At 40.1% G+C, this 17,373-nt stretch overlaps 1 protein-coding gene and 1 non-coding gene across 6 annotated transcripts in view; both read left to right on the top strand.

Moving 5' to 3' along the window:
* FRMPD4 (FERM and PDZ domain containing 4) overlaps positions 1-17,373 on the top strand; it is a 418,847-nt gene that overhangs the window by 211,106 nt on the left and 190,368 nt on the right. The window lies entirely within an intron of this gene.
* On the top strand, positions 8,933-9,035 carry LOC129201970 (U6 spliceosomal RNA). Its single transcript, XR_008575547.1, has one exon. It is a non-coding gene; the product is annotated as a U6 spliceosomal RNA (small nuclear RNA).

The following is a 17,373-nucleotide window of genomic DNA, read 5'->3' as shown; positions in this document are numbered from 1 at the left end:
CTGTTGTGTCTGAGTTGATTGCAAGGAAGGCATTGAGAAATCAGATGGGATCTCGGATGAGGAGCAGAAGTTTGCGGGCTGTCTATCCGAAATGTTTGTGAAGCGAGTATAATCAGCACTGTTCCTCCATGCCTGGGAAAGCTCCTCAGGCCACTCAGGAAAAGAGTTTGCAAGTCTGGTTCACTGATGGGTGACAGGCCTTACTTAGGCACTTCCTACCCTTCTGTTCCTCTCTCTGAGTTTCTGTATTTGGCAACCCAGCCTGAGATACCCTCTGGGATGCTTCCCACCCCGCCTTCTAATGATGCTAATGGTGAAACCGCATGCCAGGTGATGTTTGGATGTTAGCTTGCTCATGGCAAAATACCTGCCATTTAGAAAAGAAAAAAAAAAATCCGAATGTTTCATCTGGAGAAAGAGATTTAGCTGTTACATTAAAAGAGTCTTCATTTGCTTTAGAAGATTAAAAAAAAATAAAATTTTTTTTGATGGTTTTGGTGGTCAGTCTTCATGGACAGAGCCCCAATATGCTGATTGCCATGGAAATGAAATTTGTTAGAAGCGCTGGTGGTGAATTTGAATGGTGTGTATTGTTCGACTTGTTAAGTGGCGCTTTCAAAGAAGAAAATAACCAGAACATTTCACCAGAAGCAAAAAGTACTGTGAAATTAGTCATATGTCCCAGGGAGTCTTCATAAAGGATACTCTTCCTCTTTAACCAGGTAAGAGAAATAAGAGCTGGACATTTTGAACAAAAGAGGCGTTTTAACATTTTATTGTTACTTGTTTAACTCCTGTGTACATCTCCTAACAAATCAAATGAGAAGCTTGTTGCGAGTTAAACTGAAAACTTAATCTTGAGATCAGACATGTCGGTAAACCCAGAGGGATTCTCTCCCCAAGACAATTCAGAGCAACTCCACCGAGTTCATTTAATTTCTTTCTGCTTTTTCAGAGTGCTTCACTTGGAAATCAAGTGAGATTTAACTCAGGCAACTCTGTGTCATCATCACTGGTTTATCAAGCGTGGACAGTACTTACCAAAAGATTTTTGTTACACCTTTAATACATAAATTCAAGCTATGCTTTTGTTTTCTTTCCTGTCTCAAGACTGAGAGGTTTCTAGCGGCCTTCAGGCAACTGCTTCATTTGCCTAATGCACACCACGGTATTGAAAAAAGCTTTTTCCATCTCTGTGAAAGGAGGTACGGATTAAAGGCTAGCAATAGCTGGCAGAGCAGCTGGTTTGTGCTGATACTGTTTTGGTAACCACCAGCTTTCTGACAACACTGAATATTTGCAGCTGTTCTTAATAGGGCATTAGTTTATATGCCTTCAGTAAAGATTTCCTTTCTTTAGTCACAGGAGGAAGAGAGAAACGTTACATTGTGTTTAGTTGTTCTGGTTGAGCTAAAAGATGCACATGAGGTGCAGGAGGGGAGGATATGGGGAACAGAACTGGGTGGGAAAGGATCGAGGCTGCACAATTTGGGGAAGACGGTCCAGATTTGGTCCGCGGGACAGAGGGAGATAATTATGGCAGGGAGAGAGAGGTGTGAGACAGTAAAAGTATGTTGGATTAGGAGCTCCTCTGGGGTAAGGAGCAGCAGAAAGTTGTATGCAGCTGCTCACGATGCATACAGTTTGGCTTTTACCCATGTATCTTAAAGTTATATTTCAACAGAGATTTGGGTTCACTTTCAAAATGCTAAGTAACTTTAAAAACACACACACACTCTTTTTTTTTTTTTTTTTTTCTTCTGAAAAGTACTTTGCAACTCTGAGTTTCTTGTAGGTATACTGTTGGCAGAACGTGAATCCTGAACCTTTAAATGTGCAGCGCAGACCTCTTACAGCATGAGGAAAAGAAGCAAATTTGATCATCTTGGGGGGCCAAGTGCTAGAAAGAAGCTGGATGTATTGTTGTTTCGTACTAAAACTGTTTGATAGGCAATAGCACGATAATGAGACCAAGGGCTGAGTTCAAGCTTTGGGTCTGGGAGGGGAGTGCTGTCTGTCAGGTAGAGATGAAACAGCCAGAAAAGAATTACCTTGCATGACCAGTCCAAGAGTCTGTTAATTTATTGGCTTGGCAACACTTGCATAGAGCTGCTGCATGGGTGGGATAAGATTGCTTTAGTTTATAGGGAAGGGTGAAAAATCGTTGTTGTAAATAAAAGGCAAAGGGGAACCTAGAAACACAGTTAAAGCTCTCTTAAAAAGAGGCGAAAGCATAGATTTTCTGCCTTGCTTCTGAAAGAAAGATGAGGTGTGATCTAGTTGGAGTTATGACATTTAATTAAAAATCGAGCATTCATAAGAAGCAAAGGTATGTCTTTTTTTTTTTTTTTTTCCCCCTCCTGTAGACTTTCAGGTAGGAGCACATGTATGGTCATTGAAGCCTTCTTGTGAAGCTTTCCAGTATTTGGATTCAAATTAATGCTGGTTGCAGTTCTCATAATTTTCTGTCAGAAGGTGCAATAATCACACTCGTAATAAAAAGGAAAGGGAAAAGATGTAGGATAATATTATACAGTTATGCAGCAACAATGGTACTTGGCTTTTTTTGTTGGCTTTTTTTTTTTTCCTAGTCGCTTTAATAGTTTATTCAGTGAATGTTGTGAGTCCGGGATTGATGAACAAAATATTGGCAACTACAGAGCTCGACCCTGCTTCTGAATCACTCTCTCTCAGGAATGAGTACTCATTTTGTTCTCAAGTAACCATTAGGTACACCAAATTAACATCTCTTGCCTGGTGTAATTGCAAGAGTGCCCTAAGGAAATGACACTGTAGCTTTCCTAAACAATAGCAGAGCTGGCATACGATGCATGAATGAGATAATCTTAAGTCCACCCATGCTCACAGTATTAAAATGTCAGTCGAGGTTTGGACTTAAATACTTGCTGTCATGTCTTTACCTTAGTTGTATAGTTATGGTCTTAGAGAGATAGTAGAGTTAGTGCTAAACATTTCATGGAAAAACAACCCCATTGTATTTCAGAAATTATGTTTGACTAATCTGAATCCAGTGTTACTGAGCGGGCAGGAGGCAGATGCTGGTTCACTCATCTGTAACCGGTCAAAGGTTGCTTCCTCCGTACACCCGAGTCCCCCTGCCCCAAATCTCCCAGCTGTGCTTAGTCTTGAAGATCAGTGGATTATTCAGTTGCTTCTTTATTGGCAAAGATTAGTTTAAAAAGCCTCAAGAAGCCACCTTCTTGACCAAGCAAAGTTTGAAGCTGGCTTCAGAGAGGATCCTCCAGATGGAAGCAGATGGGTCACTGTTCCTGTGTCTTGGACACAAGGGACGCTTATTTCTTGAGTCGGTGTTGCGTTGGGATAGCTGTTGATATTGGGCTCGGAAAGGTTTCCTACCACTGTTTTACATGCCTGCGAGTGATAGGGAGTTTGCTTCTGCTTGTGTGAATTCCAGGTCCTGACCATTTTATTTTCTATATTTTTGCTTGAAAAATATCATCAAGATTGAAACTTTCTGTTACTACTAACTAAAAGTATAATTAATATCGACCTAATGCTTTGACAGGGGAAAAAAAAATCCCCAAACCAGATGCTGGTGTTAATTGGGCACTGAATCGCTTCAAATCCTCCATTAGCCTGTAGGTACATTGTTCCCAATCACCTGCAGTTTCATTTCAGTCAAAAAGTGATAAGATAATCTTTTTTTAATTAAGGTGACATTATAAATTAACCTGTCAATAAATTGCATTAACTTTTTCAGCAGTGCAGTTACAAGTGCATGGATTCGTAGCACTATTCTTTAGCCAAAAGAGAAATGCTGGATCCAGTGCTAAGTTGTTAAATACTAATTAATAATTTATTTAATGAATTTTGTCTTCCTCTGTTCATGGTGTGACTGGCAGAGCACCAGCCTTCTCCAAATGTTCCATTGTTCAGAATTACTCTGATTTTGGGGGCCTTACACCTTCGATTTGCTACCCAGGTTGCTAACTCTTTGCCGTATTCTTGACTAGATAAGTACCTTATCTGTAAACTTCCCTGATCTGTCCAAGAACCATTTTTCTATTATATGTTTTGGTGGAAATGCATATTACTAATTAGTTTTTAAATTCAGTTTCTGTGGAAGCTTAGCATGTGTGTTCTGCTGTAAACCTAATTGTGTAAATGATCATGAAAGTGAATGTGCAGTGGCTCAGACATCAAAGTGAATTAAAAATATTTCGATCTGCAGAAATATTTTATACTATATCTGGTTGGATTCAGGTTGTTATTCTCTTTTACAAGATTAATAGGACTTTTGGAAGAAAAGTGAACTGTCTCCAAAAGCATTACTGGAAGAAAATTTGCTTTCACTGTACATCTAGTGTAAAGAACTATGTAATAAAATTCTTTCCAAGATTCATAAACGCTTGTACTAGAGGAGTCAAAGCTGTAGGTCCAGCTGTTTATTACTGAACTGTTGATTGCTGAAGCAGCTCTCTTTAGAAGATGCTCCGCATGTGTAGTATCTTTTGACCAGATTTAAAACCAAACCAAACACTATGAAGTGTTTGGTGTACTGTGCTGCAGCGAAGATGAAATTCAGAGTCCGTGGAAGAGGGGGGGGGCTGTATTGGGATGGGGCTTTTGCTGGAAGTGGTGCTAAGATCTGAAGAGGTAATCCTGGGGCGTCTATGGAGCTGGAGAGTGTCATCGCTGCTCTTGTTCGTGGGCTGCTGCTGTGTTTGAAGCTCACGTGCTCCTGCTGCTGGCTTGCCCCATGCCCTGCAGTAATCTGGTTTGCAGGAAGACACTTGACATTTAAAGAATTTTGTTTTGTGTTTGTTTTTCTCTTTGTCTGTCATCTTCTGACATTTGCACGGGATTTAAAATTGTGATAGCACTGTCCTTACATCTTACTACATCATCTGCTTCTCGAAGGCTACCAAATCTGCTTCTGTTGGAAGAGATTCTGTTGTGCCTTTTTTTTCTCTTGCCCTCTGCAGAGTTAAGTTTGGAGGTTGTTACTGAGGTCTGAGGAGATGTTTTTCCTTTCTAAGCATGAAAGAGAGAGGCACGTGCAGGAGGAGCTCATGTATAGACTTGGACAGAAGCAGGAGGAAAAGGGCTTCAGTATTCATTGCTGGACCTCTGCTGGGAGCAGTTGTGGGGCTGAGGTCAAAATATTTCAAGTGCAAATGTGACTTGCTTAGTTCCTGAACACAGATTGTTTGGCTTACCTGGTCTGTTACAGACCATAGCTTTTAACTGGCCTTTAAAATCAATTGGTGCCATAATGTTTATGGCAGACTGGCTTTTACTGAAAGTCTCTGTCCTGTAGGAAACCAGGACCCAGGTCCTGAATGTATGTGCTCTGAGCAGTAGTCAATTATTTGATAGCTGGCTTTTTTCCTGCTAACTATTTCCATGACGTTGTATGTGGTGTTACCCACAGGCGTATTGGGATGCTGAAGCGGAATTTTTTTAATTACTATTTTTGATTGATTTGAGAGGGCATGGAGGGGCATGAGGATCTACTAGTGAAGATTAAAAAAAAAAAACCCAAACAAAACCAAACAAAAATTCCCCAAGCCACAAGGATCTGAACAGTGTTATTCAGTTGCATTTATTCTCCCTTTGCAAAATATAATAATAACCAACTGATACCGGTATGGGTTGGTTCTCAGGTTCAGCTGCAGTGCCTGTTGAGGGGGTTGATCTCTCGGTGGTGTTCCTCTTTAGGGTTACACAACTGTTCAAGACCTGAAGCACATTCAGGAAAGCTAGGAATAGAAGCATGCTGGTCTGAACATCCCAAGGTTATTCAGCATTCTCAAGAGCCATTGTAATTAGCCTGACGAAGAAGGGGAAAGTGAGGAAAGGTGTCTGCCCCATATAATGGCACTCTGAGGAGAAAAAGTAAAATTATTTATAGCTTCTGACAGATGGCCTCCGAAGTATGGACATGAAGCTGTTGTTCCACTGCCGCCGAATACAGGTTCAGCTGCCGAGTACAAATACCAAACTGGTCCGACTATCAATGATTTTATGATACCGTAAGCCAGTAGTACACAGAACGGCAGAGTGATAACTTTAATCCAATGCCCAGAGGTGACAAACCACACATAAACACTGGTAACAAGTATACACGGCAAGTGAGGTGTTACATGACACAACTCTGAGAACTCTGTGAACAAATATAACAACATTATGACCAGTGGACCAGTGACAAGTAAACTAATATGCTTATAACAACTTTGCTTTAACACACTTGGGTCAGATCTGTCGTTATCTCAACCCTTTGTGCCCCACGTTGGACACCAAAAAGGAGTGTCATGGTTTCACCCCCGCTGGCAGGTGAGCACCACACGGCTGCTCGCTCACCCCTCCCCTGACAAGGGGATGGGGATAATGGAAAAAACCTCATGGGTTGAGGTAAAGAAAGTTGAATAGGATAACAAAGGAAGATAATAGTAATAACAACAACAATAATAATAGTAGTACAAGTGATACATAAATGCAATTCCTCACCACATGCAAAAGGAAAAAAATCCCCACAACCTGATGCCCAGTCTGTTTGTGAGCAGCGATCCCACCTCCCAGCTCACTTCTCCAGTTATATCTGGAGCATGACACTATACGGTATGGAATATCCCTGTGGCCAGCCTGGGCCAGCTGTCCTGGCTGTGCTCTCCCAGCTTCTGCTGCACCTGGCAGGGCCTGAGAAGCTGAAAAGTCCTTCACTTAGTGTAGGCACTACAACCACCCAGCAACAACTAAACACATCAGTGTGTTATCATCAACATCACTCTCATCCTAAATCCAAACCACAGCCCTGTACCAGCTACTAGAAAGAAAATTAACTCTATCTCAGCCGAAACCAGGACACTTTTAAATTCTTATTTCCTGTCTGAATAATTGCATTTTGTACTCGAACGTGTGTTCTTCGGAATTATTCTCTTCTTAATGGACTTCCTGCTTAACTGCATTTCTTCTTCTGTGCCCTTCATAGTAACATAAATGTTTGTATTTATCTCCTGTTCCCTACTTTTTGTATATTCCCCCACAGTTCATACATTTCAGCAGTGCTTTGAGGTCCCACTTTATTTTGCCCAAGTTCACTATAGGTACCAAAGGCTGTTGATTTTCTGTCAGTTGGCAGTTTCACCTATTTTGAGGAAGACTAAGCAACTCTACGTTACTGTATAATACTGTAGCAGTGAGGGCAGGAGAAGAACTAATATTGCTCAGGGACTTCCAAAGGATCTGTAGCCTTGAGGAAAATGTGGATTAAATAAAAGAAATATTTATTTTTTTACATTTCTAGTGGTGCTGTGACTCACCCAGGAGGCAAGAAAAGAAGCTGATTTTCCTTCAGCCTCTTGCAGAGGCTGTGTACACACTTTGCTTAGGTTGTTGAATGGTACTAAGAAAATGAAAGGTTGGCTGGTGTGGGGTTTCATCCTAAGTGGAGGAAGCTGCTCTCAGCTCAAAAAACCCAGAGATTGTCTTCTCAGGGAGGTACAGGAGAAATACTTTGCTAGATTTTGTGCTCAAAGCGAAGAAACCTGGTTGCGCAGTGCTGGGGTAGTCTGAACATCAGAAAATGCTTAATTTGAGAGAGTGGTCTTCACTTCCTCTCTGACAAAAAGATTTTCTTATCAATTTAAATTAGCACCATTTTAGCATCAGAAAAGGAGTTCACACTTGCTTTTGGCATTTGCAAATACAAGTGCAAAACTATTTTCTTAGCATCAGGCACGGTTTTGCACGCTGTGTGAGGAGGTAGCTGTGTGCTGGTCTGCTGTCAGCCCCTTTCTCATCTGTCTGTTGCTGTTGACAGGCCAATTGTAGGAGTCTCCACTTCTTCTGATTTTATTTTTTCAAGTGCTCAGCTTGTCTGGCCTACCTGTTAGGAATTTTAATCTTAAAAACCAGAATCTTTTCAGCACGAGAGCTTGAGTGTACTTTGAACTGCATATGCCTAACTGAAGTTCTGAGCTTTGGTGGATGGAGGTGTTTTGGCCATTCACGATTGATGTAGCTGCCAGCCTGGAGTTACTAAATGAAAGGAAATAGAGAGACAGCGCCAACAGGCAAGCGCCTATTCTGAGCTTGCTCTTTATGCCAGACAACAAAAATGTTGTGAAGCTGCATAACACTTGCATTGTGATTAGTTGCATCACTTATTCATGTTCTGCAAAATAAACACATTTAGATGGCTGACCATGACAAGCATTTCAAGAAGTAATGGTCTTTAAGCGTCAGCAAAGACATAATTAAACTGAATATTTAAAAGAGCTTCACAGCTGTGAGTACAGTTAATCAATGAACTGGGTTCTCGGAAAAGCCAGTGATGTTCTGCATCAGCTTTCAGCCCTATATTTTTGGGTCCAAGAAGAATGTAATTAATACCCACTCAAGGTGGTGGAGACCAGCCTCCTGAACCTTGGCGTGGACAGTTAATCAACTGCCTCTGGAGCCTTTTGGGGAGCTGCTGTGCTGTAGTCCTGCTGGGGACGGGGAGGGTTAATTCACAAGGTGAGATGATTTTTTTGTCATTTATAGGAAGAAGGATGGCTAATAGGAAGTTGGTGATGGTGTGTTCAGCAGTGACATAGTGCACAGTGGCATGGCAGTCATGGCTCTTCCTTAATAAGAGGAAATGTAATTTTCCACAAGAAGAAATTTTATGCTACTGTGTTTTAGCTATGAATGCCTTGGTCTTCAGAGCATTCACCATGAACCTATAATGTTTTAGTCATAGTTACTTACCTTAATTGCTCGATCTCCTGGTTTTACAAATGTTGGTCTTATGGCAGCAAATTGATCAAACTCTGCGGTTTCACTTTCCACGGGGTGGTTAAGCTGATGGAGCGAGCCACGGACAGGCTGCTGTCATCTGAGCGGGTCTGCTAATTTGGGGTTGTTGGAAAGGGACAAGAGACATCCAATGGACATCCAGTTGTTCTTGCTTTGGCAGCACATGTACTAAAACTGGAACGACACAGGGAATATTAGCACGGCCACTGCGCAAGGATGACATGCAAATTTGTGAAGTGTTCCATATTTTAGGGCAGTGGGCATGGCACCAAGCCCTTCCAACCGGAGATAGTCTATGATTCTTATGAACAGCAGGGAAAGGGAAAAGAGAAAATAGTCAAGTTGGCAGATAGTGAAGTACAAGGAAACCACAAAGTAAAATGGAAAAGAAGAAATCACATAGCAAAAGGAGAGGTTGGAAAGACTACCAGAAGTGATGGAGAAAGATATTAAATAAAGAAGGAAATTAAAGGTGAAGAGGAATGCAAATAAGTGAAAATCAGAGAACCACATTGGGAGAGGAGGAAGGGAAGATGTCAGTGATTTAATAGTGGTACACTTTTTCAAGAAAAAAATATAAAGTAGCAGTGCTAAAGAGCATCTATCTATAACATCTGTGCAAACATGCAAAACCCACTGTTGAGAAAACGCAGATGCTTCACTTGGATTGCTTTATGTAAGCCACAGGCTTACTCTGTCTTACTTACTGGCCCTTCCTTCTTAAAGATAGCTTCGGGACAGTGGTCTGGCAAGGCAAGGATGATGGACTTGGAAATCCTCTATTGCATTCTATATTACTACTAATGTACAGGCAAGCTGGTAGCCTAGGTACCAAACCTTTACCATTAGATGGAAAATGGATGCTAAATAAGTCTCTGTGCTTAATTAAATCCTTTTGAGTGACTTCAACTCCCACTCCTCCCAAGCGGGACTTGTTATAACCACTTTTGCTAGATAGAAATTTTGGCTGTTATGTTGTTTTTCCAGACTCCAAAGCTTGACATTGTTAGGCTTTTCTCCAGAAAGATGAAGACCAGAAAAACTTGAGTTACAAATAAAGAAAGGCTACATTTTGCTACGTAAGCCATGTATGCAGTCTTAAAAAAAAAAAGGCAAAAAAAACCCCAAACAAAAAAAGTGTGGCCACAGGGAGAAGAGCTATGTTTCTAGATACTCATGGTAAAGTGGAAAATCCTGACTTGTGCGAGTTATCGCAGCTCCGCTGCTGGCATCATTGTGAATCAGGAACACAGGAAATAAGTCTGTCGTATCTTTTGCTTTTCAGTTGATTTGTAACTACTTACACCCAACTTCTCATCTCTATTGGACTCTTACCTTGGGTAAAGTGAAGAAATGCATTATTGTCTTGAGGAATTACGATGCTTCCAAAGAAGTGTGTGATTGGGATAGGTATACAGTGGTACAGTAACTTTCTCTGTGACCAGGCCTATATATTGCTAGGAAAAAGCACATGAAAGTTAAAATCTGTGTTGTTTCAGAGAGTGAGATGTCTAAGGGCTGTTGAAATTCAGTGGTATTTTGGTGACTAAGTTAGTTTTTGAAATTTCTGGTCCTTAGACTCACAAACAGAGCTGTAGTCCTGTGTTTTACTTTCTTTGTACTGTCACCCAGGCTCCTCTTCATGTTTTTGAACAATTACTCTATAATAAATCAGACCTAAATTGACATATACCTCTAGATAGAGAACCTCTATTAGCTATATGAAAATTAATGTAGATTAATATAGAGTAACAAAATGGTGAGCTTAGTTTTCTCTGCTAGTTTAGGTTATACTTTGTATTGCCTTTAGAAGAAGTGCTTTCCAAGATGATCTCTTTGGAGAAGTCTTTGTGTCAGTCCTTTCTGTTTACATTTGGTAGAGCACTCAGTTAACTGCTGATTTGGTGATCTGCTAGTAGCAAATTTCTGTTTGTACAGTTGATATTTTGGGGGTATTCCTCTGCAGCATGAGAATTAGTTGGCTGTTTCCTCCCCCCTTGCCACTAGCTATATATTTTGTCAAGGTTTCATATGAAACATCAGTACATATGTTCTTGAAATTGAGTTTGTTTTCTCGTTAACTAGGTGGCGACTACAGCCAGTCAGCATAATCTTTTGAGTTTCTGCAGACTAGCATGCAGCTTGCTGCTGCATTGGGTAGAATCCTTGGTTGGTACAACTAGGAAAGTGCAATCTTGCTCACTTATTTGTTGGTGCACAGGATGGTACGTGACCCAGAATGAAACTGGGCCATGGCAGGGGCCTTCTGCAGAGTACGAGCATGGGTGTGTGACAGAGATTAATAGCCCTGAAGTGGTTTAGTCCCTGTTTTACTTCCATTTGAGAGTTAATAGCAGAAAAGAGGATTTACTGAGAGGTTTTAACTCAGTTGGTTCAAGCGGGGTGAGCAGAGCTTGGGATCATAGAACAACTGCTGTATCATGCACATGGGTGGTGCTTCCAGTTCGAGGTCTCTGAATACTGCCTCCCTTATTGCACCTCTCTGCTCATTATGACTGAAGGTAAAGCAGTTGGAAAGAGGAGTGTCCTCAGTAGGCAAAATAGAAAAGTCTCGATCTGAATACAAAACACCTATTACTTCTCCTGGAATTATTCAGCAAGGGACATACTAGAAAGAGGGTAACTTCTTAGCTGAGAATAAAAATGAACAAATCAAATATTGAACTACCACGTAGTTGACATTCTTTCAGATCTTAGATTTTTTTTCCCTCCTACACATGTCATATCTATAATGTTAATTAAGTTATATTGCAGTTAGTAGTCTTCAGCAGATCTAGTTTCCATCAGATGGAATGTATGTCCTTCAATCTATCTGTCGTCTACTTCAGATAGGGAAGAAGGGAATATTTTTATTGTCTGGGAATTTTTTTGGTGTTTCATTGTTCTTCCTGTTTTATTGGTGGGGTTTTTTGAGGGTTTTTTTCCTCCTGTCGATTTGAGGGGAGGAGGGTGTTTGATAAATGGATGCCTTAAGCTTTTACCCAACCTCCACCTCAAAAACTCACAAACACCCCATATCTGAAGAGGCAATAATTAACTTGCAGTAGTCTGTTTTGAATAGGAACAAATGGGGAACTGACTGATACTGAAGATCACTAATAGGTGATTAAATGTTGAATGAGCAAAAATCTGAAAGTTGCTCTGCTACCTAGAAAGCCCTTGATGCTCCATTTCCCCGCTAGGCAGGCATTTCCCTAAAAGAGTGCACGTGGAATTAGCAACTGTGCCTGTACGGGAGGAAGATATTTTAATTCTTCATTGCAAGTGTGAACTGCAATCAATAAAACGGGGCGGGGGGGAAAAGATCACCAAGAATTTGAGCAGAATAATTTTGTCATGCTGGGCATACAGTCAGTTTGGCATATCAGCCCGTAAAGCCCCTGATGACTTCCATGATAACTCCTCAACACAGCATGCCCTGTTGTGTTGCAGCTATCAAGAAAATCTCGTTTACAGCAGTGCGAGGCCTTTCTGAAACTCCTGCCCTGCTCCATGGGGCTACGTCAGGGGGTATCCCTTTTCTGGGGCGCTGAGCGATTGGGGAGATTGATGCAGGACAGTCAGTGGAGATGTGTGGTGTGTACCTACCCCCTCCCCTCCCCGAACCAAGTGGTCAGACACTTCAGAAAATTCCTGGGGTCAATCCTGCAGCATAAGTGGTGATAAAGAGATGGTGTTTTAGTAAGGACATAGCAATAGAATGAGAAATATGGTGTTAAGAGGAGTGAATATGAGGTATATAGTGAAAAGAATAAAGAGAAACAAATAAATGGAAAAAACAAGGAAGATACAGAAGCCATCAAGATGAGTTGTATTTTGTAAAGCTTCATTTTATTGAACTTTTATTATTTTAACAAAGGTGATAGTGAAAGGTATTGCCATAGATAGGGCTTTTCTCAAAAGTATTTCTAAGAGATTTTCATTTAGAATAGCAGCATCTCTGTCCCATTACTTGTAACATGCATTTTTATTATGACTAGGAAACCATATTTTTAAAAGAATAACTTTTTCCTTCCTTAGTGTCTTGGAATGGAAGATCTTTGCTACAGAGACTTCTTTCCTACCAGCACAGAAGGCAATTACTGCGTGGAGAATGCTCCTGAAATATAAATAATGTATCGATAGGAACTGTAGAACCATGTAGTTGAAGGACTTGAGAAACTGAATGTTTGCCAGGCTCTTTTATTATTTATCAAAGTTGGTGAAATCTAGTTGCCACAGCCCAAGATACTCAAAGATCTCAGTAAAAGCCATTCTTTTAGTAAGTCATGTTTCTTTAACCAAAAATTACAGTTGTATTAGTCATGTTCTTTAAAGGGTTGCAAGCTCTAGGAAGTTGGTTATGGTTTTGTAGTTTGTTTTTTGTTTCTTGTTTGGAGTTTTTAAAATAGATTTTAACCCATAAAGTTTTGCTGACAAGTTCAGAAATTACCAATTTTTGTCATACAGAGCTCTGATACAATAGACAAAATAACTATTTTCAATAAAAAACTTGTTTGTATTTTTAATTAAACTACAAGGTTTTCCTCTGAGCACCATAGAGCTAGTTTGTAAAATGCACTTACCTTTAGGCACATTTGAAAATCCAAGCCCTTAATGCTTTTGGAAGCCAAAACAGCGTTTAAATCTGATTGTTAATAATGAGAAATTTAGCTGTGTGCAATATTAGCAGAATATTTTTTTACGTCAGTATCACATACGAGTGCTTAGAGTGGCAGTGTTGATTATTTTTTAAATAGCCCCAACTGGGTTATAACGTGTGCGTGATATATAGTGTTCCCATAGAGTACCAAGCGTAAATACAAGTGTACAGATAGCATCTGGCCATAAAAGAAGTGGAATGGTTGCAGGCTTGTTGACACACGCCAGTGAGAAGAAAGAGGGCCCTGTAATAAAATCTCATTGAGGATGCAGAGAGTATGTTTCAGCATTAGGCATTCTCCTCATGTTTCACATAAATGCATCCTCCTCTCACGAGAGGATGAACAGTGCATTTGCACCGGCTCATTCAAATTGAATGTTAGTAAAAGAAGAGTCTTGAGCAAACACTGAACAGTCTGGCATTTTTTTAAAAAACAGGAGGAAGGTTAAGCTGTCTACTGTTTAAACTGCTGTTTATTGGATATTTATTTGCTGACTGTGTCTATTGAAGGTGGTGAAAGCATCATTGGCAAGATTTCGGATGGCTGCTTAGCACAGGTCAGGATTGTATTAAACTAAGGCTGTTTTTACAACGAAGTTTAGATCTTCATAAATGACTTAGTATGTTGTTTTTATATCTGAGGATAGTTAGATTGTATTTTGCTGGGAGGTAAAAGAGGGGGTAGGATGTGCCTTCTCTGTATCCTTTCCCTTTCTCTCTCTGTTTGACAGCACTGCAGCTTTAACTTTGCTTAGAGCTATAGTAAATGAGAAACTTCACTAGATACGGCATTTACTAACCAGAACATTTACTAAAAATAATTAAAGATAGACTTCACCATGAATGTTTCGTTTCTATTATTTTTGTTTGCTGTTTCAAAAATAACATAGAGCTCACTGAACCCAAACTCACTAATTTTCTCCTTAATGCACTGAGTGGCTGCGTGGAGGAGAGTCAGTCACTCTTTTGGGTGAAGCACAGTGTCATCTTGCAGTGCCTTCGGCATATTTTAAAAGCATCACTGGTTAATTATAGAAAGAAAAGGTAAGGCTATACGTGCACACTAGATTTAATCTTGCATTGCTCTCACAGTGAAGAGATTTATAAGAACCAAGGAATTTTTATGTTTTTCCAAATTATTTGCCTGTTTAACTCTCCCTAGACATACATGCAACCACCACCTATATATATAGCTGAATATCAGAAATAAATGCCTTCACTATTTCAGCAGGTTGTCAGTTTAACAGTGTCTTAAACGTTAAGGAAAGTCTTGTGTTATAAATGCTCCTGAAGTTTTTTTTCCTTCTCTTTCTCTGCATGCATGTGCTCTCTCTCGTTTGTTTTGTTGTTGGTTTTTTTTTTTTTTTAAATTATTTTTGAAAGAACCCTTTCCAGGGCTTTAATGCTGATTTATTATTTATATTATTTCTTTATTTTTCCCTGTCTTTCCCAGAGATAGGATAAAATGTCTTGCAAGTCAACTGCTGCAATGAAACTTTGTTTCTGGATGTGAAGTTTTGCTTGTTTAGTGAAAGTAGTCTGCAATATTTGCGGAAGGGAGCTGTTGATCTGAGAAAATCTTCAAAATAAGAGTGAATTACTTAAAAAATGTGTGTGTGTATGTATTTCATTTATGTATGTAAATATATGCTATAGACATGGTGTCTAGAGCTGGTTTTGATTTGTCCATGCAAACTGGATGTGTATAGCAGTTGTGTAAGTGGCACTGTCTTCAGCTGGCTGAGACATTCTTCTGTGGGCATTTTGGATCAGAGATTCCTATAGGAATAACACAAACTCACATGCAGCTAATCTCGGGGTTGACTGGCTCCGTTTGGATGATTTACTGTAGAGATGCTGTAAGCGGTGACATGCTCTGTATGTGCTTCCTTGGCCAATTTGATTGCGTGAGTGGTGTCAGGTGAATGGCAGAAACCAAGTGGTCCTGCTGTCACTACTGGTAGTAAACTACACGTGGGTAAACAAACTTCTGAAGCCTATATAGCATTTCAGTACTGGAATGTGGTTTTGATTTGCTTTTGTGTTTGTTTTGGGTTTTTTTTTTTTTGTAATAGGAAAACCAGCCTTGCACTGGGCTCTGTGTGGTACTGTGTGGGCTGCAATGACACTGGAAATCAGAGTAAGCCTGGAATCATAACACGGTAAAATGTGCTCCAGAGCTAGATAAATGCTTTCTGCGAGTTTCCCAGGTATCTGTTAAATAGGTTTCCCGAAGGTGTGGTTTGACCGTATGTTTGCATGAAAGTGTTAATTGAGCAGCACATAGCTTATTTGGTCCCACAAAGACTTGTCCAAATACTGTCCCCTACCACCTCTGTGCAGCAGCTCATCGTGAAAAGCCTAGATGTTATGTGCAGCTTCCAGTGAAAGAGGCTGCTATGGCAAAGGCATGACACGAAGCCTACCAAATTATTACGGTCCAAGGGATTGCTTTTGTTGCCCACAATTACCAGATGCCCTGGATTTGACTATTTCTGTTGTTTGGTACAGTGGAGAATGACAGGCAACTCTGTAATGTGCCAGTGTTTGATGGGGGAGAAAAAAGTGATGCAAGTTGAGGCTTGCACCACTTTCAGTACTGGTTAAAAGGCTGAACGACCATAACGTTTCCGAGGCTGGACAGCCCTCTTCCTATCACTTACAGTGGGTTTTGATTGCATTCAATTTTATGCTGTTAAATTCAAGTCAGTTGGGAGAGGATGTATGGTTTTGTTTGGTTATTGTTGGGGGTTTGGGGTTTTTTTGGATTTTTTGTGGTTTTTTTTTTTTTAAATCAACCCATTTTGTACTGTTCTTTGAAAACTGGGAGTAGAATCCCAGTATTATCTTAAACATTAATTAACTGTTAGTACCAGAAGATAGCTTCTTGCTCTTCTGAAATCTGATGATTAATGCTTTTGTTTACTTCTGAGCGATATGTTGTTTGTCATGTCACCGCTGAAGTCTCGTTCCTTTTCTAAAATGGGTGTTCTTGGCTTTGCACAGGCAAACATTGCCTTTTCGCTTGTGGAACTACCTTAGCTTCTTGTCCAGAATCCAAATAAAGAATGGAGTTTAAAATTTGAATTAACCTTAGAACAATAGTAATCAATTAAATCTTAAGACTTGAGTTTTAGTAAGTTAGAGTTATTCCTTTCTTCTGACTACCTATAAGAAAGATGAAGGTGATGAAAACCCATTTTCCTGCATGTAAACAAGGTGCTTTCAGTGGTGTTACTTAGCTGATTCTTCTGATAAGCTCAGAGGGCTCTAATTCTGAAATAATACAAAACCAACCACTCAGTCAACAGGTCTGCATGTCCACTATTGAATATTTTAAACATTTGTATTCTAGGAGAGCTGTCAGCCAGTTCTCAATCAATATTTACAGTATTCAGCTTTCTCAGAGAACATATAGAATATCTACAGGTATATTATGACGTACATGCCACCTGTGAGTGAGTGCAGCCTTTCTCTTGTAGAGAAATGTCAGAGGGGCTGTGTAATTATCCCTGTGTAGTTTCAGGATGGCGATAGAAGAGTTAGCCATTTAGAGAGGATGTGTCTGAGCTGTTCCAGAAAAGACCTAAACCTGGTACATTAGGAGAGATGGCAAGAAAATCAGAGTTATCATTGCTCCAGGAAGGGTTCTTCATTATCTTTTGGAAAGTGGAACTTTGCTGCTGATGCCCATGAAATTGTCCATTTACAGTACTCTGCTTTCACAGCAAATTTATATGTTGGTGTTTGTATGCTTACATTGTAAATGGAAGTACCACGTCTGCTTCTGAATGCAAAGGCAGACTCTGAGGAAAAGAATGCTCTTAGGCTAAATTTAGTCGGTTGCTTACTCATTTTGCAGATGAGAAAAAAATCTTCTCTCTTGTTGGGATGTTGAAGATAGCTAGCAACGCAGAGGTTTTCAG

This window comes from Grus americana, chromosome 1 (genome assembly GCF_028858705.1).
Source record: "Grus americana isolate bGruAme1 chromosome 1, bGruAme1.mat, whole genome shotgun sequence".
Taxonomy (NCBI): Eukaryota; Metazoa; Chordata; class Aves; order Gruiformes; family Gruidae; genus Grus; species Grus americana.
The sequence above is the reverse complement of the archived record's forward strand: the minus strand, read 5'-3'. Positions and strand labels throughout refer to the sequence as shown.